We start from the raw sequence: 6,822 nt of genomic DNA, 5'->3' as shown, positions 1-6,822 counted from the left end.
TGAAGGCTTCTTCAACTTTCTTGGGTTCTGATATTGAGACGAATGCGAAATGCCCACAGAAGTTTGTTAGCTGAGTTGCCCTTGAACGAGTGAGTGGACCAGGTGCATTGATGCTGTCAAGTATTTTGTCAATTTGTACTTCATTTGCAACACGAGGGTGTGTGGGGCGAAGACTTTGCTCTTGCTGATCTATGTGGTCATTTGAAGGTATATCTTCAGGCTGAGCATTGTCTTCATGTGGATCAGGTGCTGAGATGATAAGTTCTTCTTCAGGATGAGCTTCAGAAGGTACAATTTCTCCAGTTCCCATAAGCTTGATTGATTCATTTGCTGGAACTTCATCTAGCACATTTGGCAATTGCTCTCTTTGTGATCCATTGGTTTCATCAAATCGCACATCCACTGTTTCAACTACTTTGTAGTGGAAGAGATTGAAGACTCTGTAGGAGTGCGAATCTTTCCATATCCAAGCATGAAGCCTTCATGTGCTTTTGGTGCAAACTTTGAGGTGTGGTGTGGGTCCTTGATCCAGCATTTTGCGCCAAATACTCTGAAGTAACTGACATTTGGCTTCTTGCCAGTTAGGAGTTCATAAGATGTCTTGTTCAGAAGCTTGTGAAGATAAACACGATTGATTGTATGGCATGCAGTATCAATGACTTCAGTCCAGAATTTTCTTGGAGTCTTGTATTCATCTAGCATTGTTCTGGCCATCTCAATGAGTGTTCTGTTCTTGCGTTCGATGACGCCATTCTGCTGTGGCGTGTATGGAGCTGAGAATTCATGTGTGATGCCCAAGGTATCCAGATATGTATCAAGACCAGTGTTCTTGAATTCAGTGCCATTGTCACTTCTGATGTGCTTTATCTTGGCGCCAAAATTGTTCATAGCTCGATTTGCGAAGCGTCTGAAGACATCCTGCACTTCAGTCTTGTAAAGGATTATGTGCACCCAAGTATATCTAGAATAATCATCAACAATTACGAAGCCATAGAGGCATGCAGAAGTAGTAAAAGTTGAGTAGTGAGTGGGACCGAAAAGATCCATGTGGAGCAGTTCGAAGGGTTGAGTAGTGGTCATGATTGTCTTCGAAGGATGTTTTGCCCTTGTCATCTTCCCTGCTTCACAGGCACCGCATAAGTGATCTTTCTTGAACTTGACGCCCTCGATGCCTATGACGTGCTTTTTCTTCGCAAGGGTGTGGAGGTTCCTCATGCCAGCATGCCCAAGCCTTCGATGCCAAAGCCAGCATTCTGAAGCTTTTGCAAGAAGACATACTGCAAGTTGTGGTCCTGCTGAGAAATCTACCACATACAAATCACCTTTCCTATACCCTTCAAACACTAGAGATTTGTCAGATTCCATTAGCACCAGGCAGCGATATTTGCCAAACATTACAATCATATTCAAATCGCAAAGCATTGAGACAGACATTAAGTTGAAGCCAAGGGATTCAACAAGCATGACTTTATCCATGTGTTGATCCTTTGAGATTGCAACTCTACCTAGACCTAATACCTTACTTTTACCAGTGTCAGCGAATGTAATGTGGCTCTTGTCGGATGGACGTAAAGTTGAGTCCATAAGAAGGCTTCTTCTGCCAGTCATGTGATTTGTACACCCACTGTCAATAATCCATTCTGAAGACTTTGAAGTCGCTGGTGTCGTACCCTACAGTGCAGTTAGGGGGATAGGCTTCACGAAGAGTGTTGTGAAGCATAAACATTTGACGAACCAGTGGGTTATGAAAACTTAGATCCAGATTAGGACTAATGGGGAGAGTAGCATGCGATTCAGGAACGAAGTACATAATGATGCCATTTGGGCAGTTTATCTTGCGCCCCACAAGATTTTTATGGTCCCCAGCAATAGCATCAGAAGATTTTGTTTTTGTGCTGGAGACCTTTCCCTGCAAAAGAGAGTTAAGCTTTCTTAACCACCCACATCTTCAAGGGTGGCTTAGAAGCTATGAGTCTAAGTGCAGCATCTGAGAATTTTGGCTTTGAAGCCTTAGCAAACAGTCTAGCAGGGGAACAATAATACTCATAGGCATAAGCAGAATAATTTTTGGTCATATGAACATGACGGTTCGATGAACCGCTCTCATATTCATATGCCTGAGTGTGGTTTCCCTGCAAAACATTTGCGTTAGTGTGACTCAGGTGAGTCCTCTGTCTGTATGAAGCCTTTGGACCGAGGTTTGTCTTCTTCAAGTGAGGTGTCATGAAGACATTCACAGGAAGATTTTCCAGACATGTTTTCGGAACCCAGATCTTCTTCATAGGCGGTCCATTCCTGCAGTTAGTACCAATGTACCTGGCAAACACTTCACCATTCTGATTCTTAAACAGTTTATAGTTTGCATCGAAGGATTCATCAATGATAATTGGGTTAGCACAAGTGAAGCCAGATAAATTGGATGGATCTGCTGAAAGTTCCTTTGCAGCAACCCATGTAGTTTTGGGGTACTGCTCAGGTTTCCAGTAAGAGCCATCTGCATTGATTTTCCTCATGAACCCAACACCCTCTTTCCTAGGGTTTCGGTTCAGAATCTGCTTCTTAAGGACATCACATAATGTTTGATGCCCTTTCAGAATTTTGTACATCCCTGTTTCAAGCAATGTCTTCAACCTAGCATTCTCATCAGCAATAGCAGTGGTATCCTCAGCAGAGGGGTTAGTTGCCACATCAACAGTTGAAGATATTGGAACAGTAGTAGCAGTGGAACATTCAGCAACAGAATTAGCATTATTACGCTCAATGCATTTAAGACATGGTGGTTCAAATCCTTCTTGAGCGGGACTGATCTGTTCGACGCGAAGTGACTCGTTTTCCTTTTGAAGATCTTCATGAGCCACCCTCAATTTCTCAAGTTCTTGCTTCCTTTGAAGATAGTCATAGGAAAGCTTTTCATGAGTTGTTGAGAGAGTATCATGACGATCTTCAAGTTCCTGATACTTAACGTGAAGGTTTTTTATGTCTTCAATTAAGGATTCAGATCGAGTCATTTCAGCACCCAATAGATCATCGCTTCTGTCTAACAGTTTTTGAATGTGTTCCATAGCTTTCTGTTGTTCAGTTGCAATTTTAGCAAGTGTTTTGTAGCTAGGTTTTGAATCACATTCAGAGTCATCGTCACTGGATGTTTCATAGCGAGTGGTGCGTGTGTTTACCTTGGCACCGCGTGCCATGAAGCAGTAGGTAGGAGTGGAGTCGTTCTTGTCATTTGCGTCGGTGTCGGTGATGTAGTTATTGTTTTCAGTGTTGAAGATGGACTTGGCGACGTATGCTGTAGCCAGACTCGCAATGCCAGAATCAGACTCCTCCTCAGACTCCACCTCTGCCTCCTCAGATGCGGACTCCTCTTCTGAATCCATCTCCTTCCCAACAAACGCACGTGCCTTGCCAGATGAGCTCTTCTTGTGTGATGAAGACTTTGATGAAGACTTGGAAGAAGACTTTGAGTGTTTCTTCTTTTTCTTGTCGTCAGAATCATATTCCTTGCTCTTCTTCTTCCTTCTATTCTCATTGTCCCACTGTGGACACTCAGAGATGAAGTGCCCAGTTTTCTTGCACTTGTGACATGTTTTCTTCTTGTAGTCATGAGCAGAAGCTTCATCATTCCTTGAGCTTGATCGTGAAGATTTTCTGAAGCCTTTCTTCTTGGTGAATTTTTGAAACTTCTTCATTAGCATTGCAAGTTCTCTTCCAATGTCTTCAGGATCATCAGAACTGCAGTCAGATTCTTCTTCAGATGAGGAGACAACTTTTGCCTTCAAGTCACGAGTTCGCCCATAGTTTGGACCGTAGATATCTCTTTTCTCAGAAAGCTGAAACTCATGTGTGTTGAGCCTCTCAAGTATGTCAGACGGATCGAGTGTCTTGAAATCAGGACGTTCTTGAATCATCAGGGCCAGAATGTCAAACGAACTATCAAGTGATCTCAGCAGCGTCTTGACGATTTCATGTTTGGTGATCTCAGTAGCGCCGAGGGCTTGAAGCTCATTTGTGATGTCAGTGAGCCGATCAAAGGTGTGCTGGACATTCTCATTGTCATTTCGTTTGAAGCGGTTGAAGAGATTGCGAAGGACACTGATTCTTTGATCTCTCTGGGTTGATATGCCTTCATTAACTTTGGAGAGCCAGTCCCAGACCAGTTTGGATGTCTTCAAGGCACTCACACGGCCATACTGTCCTTTGGTCAGATGACCACAGATGATATTCTTGGCAGTAGAGTCCAGTTGAACGAACTTCTTGACATCAGCAGCAGTGACACCTTCTCCAGCCTTGGGAACGCCGTTTTCGACGACATACCATAGGTCGACGTCAATGGCTTCAAGATGCATGCGCATCTTATTCTTCCAGTAGGGATATTCAGTTCCATCGAAGACGGGACAAGCAGCGGAGACTTTGATTATCCCTGCAGTCGACATAGCTAAAACTCCAGGTGGTTAAACCGAATCACATAGAACAAGGGAGCACCTAGCTCTGATACCAATTGAAAGTGCGTTATATCGACTAGAGGGGGGGTGAATAGGCGATTTTTATGAAAGTCTTCAAAACGTGAGAGTTATGAAGACAAACAGTGAAGATTATGCCTATTACTATGCAGCGGAAGTTAGATTACACTAGGCCAGCCATGGTCATGTATTCAATAGAGTGAAAGCGTAATGACAAACAGCTTCAGTGTAATAAGGATCAGGTAGGAAGAAGTTATGAAGCCAAACAGATCATACATTCATGTTGTGAAGACAAAAGATAAAGCAAGCATGCAATGGCTTCACAATGAATAACTGTAAGAGAAAGGAAGTGAAGATGAAACCAGTGACACGTTGAAGACAATGATTTGTTGGACCAGTTCCAGTTGCTGTGACAACTGTACGTCTGGTTGGAGCGGCTAGGTATTTAAACCAAAGGACACATGTTCTTCTTGTGTGCAGATATTATTCCTGTGCTTCTTTCTTCTTCTTCGTGTTGCCTCATTGTCCAACTGGTGGACATCTGGCTTCAGAGATGAGGTGCCAGTTTTTTGTCTTGTGATCAGATTAATGTTGTTGCTTTTCTTTGTATCATATGAAGAAAGTGTGCATATGTTTGGGACGGAAAGTTATTCAGTCTGATCCTTTGAGGATCTGATGGTAGTAGATTTTGAGCAATTCCTTTGGTGAAGGTTTTTGGTTGGAATTAGTCTCAGCTGATTTGAAGTTGTATTCATTTCTCAGGATTAATGCTGAAACGATGATTCTTTCAGATGAGGAGATTTTATTGGCTTCGAAAGGCGAGTTGCGGCTGTTTTGACCGGTAGATTATGCTCTTGTTCTGTTCAGAAGATGAAAGTGCGGTGTGTCGTGAGCTTTCTAAGTTGGTTCAGTAAGATCGGATTAGTGTTTGAAAAGTCTGGATTACGTCTCTTGAAAATTCATCGTGATGGCAGAATGTAAACCCGACTATCAAGTGTGAATCTCTTAGCAGGTCTTGACGTTATGTTGTTGGTGATATCGGGTAAGCTGAGTGTGGTTTTGAAGCTCTTGTTGATTTAGTGAGTGAGCTCGTATTAACTGAGGTTGTGCTGGAGACGATTTCTCTGATTGGGTCATATGTGCTTTGACGGTTGAAGGATTGCAGAAGATCTGTTTTTCTTTGTGTCTCATGATGGTTCTTGTATTAACTTACCATTTTATATTTGCGATGAGTGCGCCGTCCAGCGTGGAATGTTTCAAAGGATGCACTTCACGACTCAGGCAATTGTTGTTTGGTCAGGATTGGAACATGAATATCTTGGCATAAGTTCGCAGTTGCAACGAACTCTTGACATCAGCAGAGTGACCTTTCTCGTCAGCCTCTGGACTGCTGTTTCGAGACTACATTGAGGTGAGTTTGTAATGGTTAGATTCCATTGCGTTCATTCTTTTCTTGTCAGTGGGGATAATTAAGTCTGGAGAGGGTGGCATCGGATGGAGTAATCTAAAACGAATGTACTTCTGAAAAAGAAGCATTGTCATGAGTGATCTGGGAAGTCCGGTCTAATGTAGGAAGATGCATTTATGCGGATGTCTGTGAGGCAGGAAGATGACAGGGCAAAATATCCTTTTCGAAAATTATATTCTACTACTAATCACCCTTCGAACTGCTTCACATGGATCTGGTTTTCGGTCCCACTCATTACTCAACTCTTACTACTACTTTCCTTATGGCTTTGTCATTGTTGATGATTATTCTAGATATACTTGGGTGCACATAATCCTTTACAAGACTGAAGTGCAGGATGTCTTCAGACGCTTCGCCAATCGAGCAATGAACAACTATGGCGCCAAGATAAAGCATATCAGAAGTGACAATGGCACTGAATTCAAGAACACTGGCCTTGATACATATCTTGATACCTTGGGCATCACACATGAATTCTCAGCCCCGTACACACCACAGCAGAATGGCGTCGTCGAACGCAAGAACAGAACACTCATTGAGATGGCCAGAACGATGCTAGATGAATACAAGACTCCAAGAAAATTCTGGCCTGAAGCCATTGATACTGCATGCCATACAATCAATCGTGTTTATCTTCACAAGCTTCTGAACAAGACATCTTATGAGCTCCTTACTGGCAAGAAGCCAAATGTCAGTTACTTCAGAGTATTTGGCGCAAGGTGCTGGATCAAGGACCCACACCACACTCAAAGTTTGCACCAAAAGCACATGAGGGTTTTATGCTTGGATATGGAAAGGATTCGCACTCCTACAGAGTCTTCAATCTTCTTCCATTATCAAAGTGGTTGAAACAGTGGGTGTGCGGATTTCAATGATAACTAATGTGGATCGAAA

The sequence above is a fragment of the Triticum urartu genome, chromosome 7 (genome assembly GCF_003073215.2).
Source record: "Triticum urartu cultivar G1812 chromosome 7, Tu2.1, whole genome shotgun sequence".
Taxonomy (NCBI): domain Eukaryota; kingdom Viridiplantae; phylum Streptophyta; class Magnoliopsida; order Poales; family Poaceae; genus Triticum; species Triticum urartu.
The sequence above is the reverse complement of the archived record's forward strand: the minus strand, read 5'-3'. Positions refer to the sequence as shown.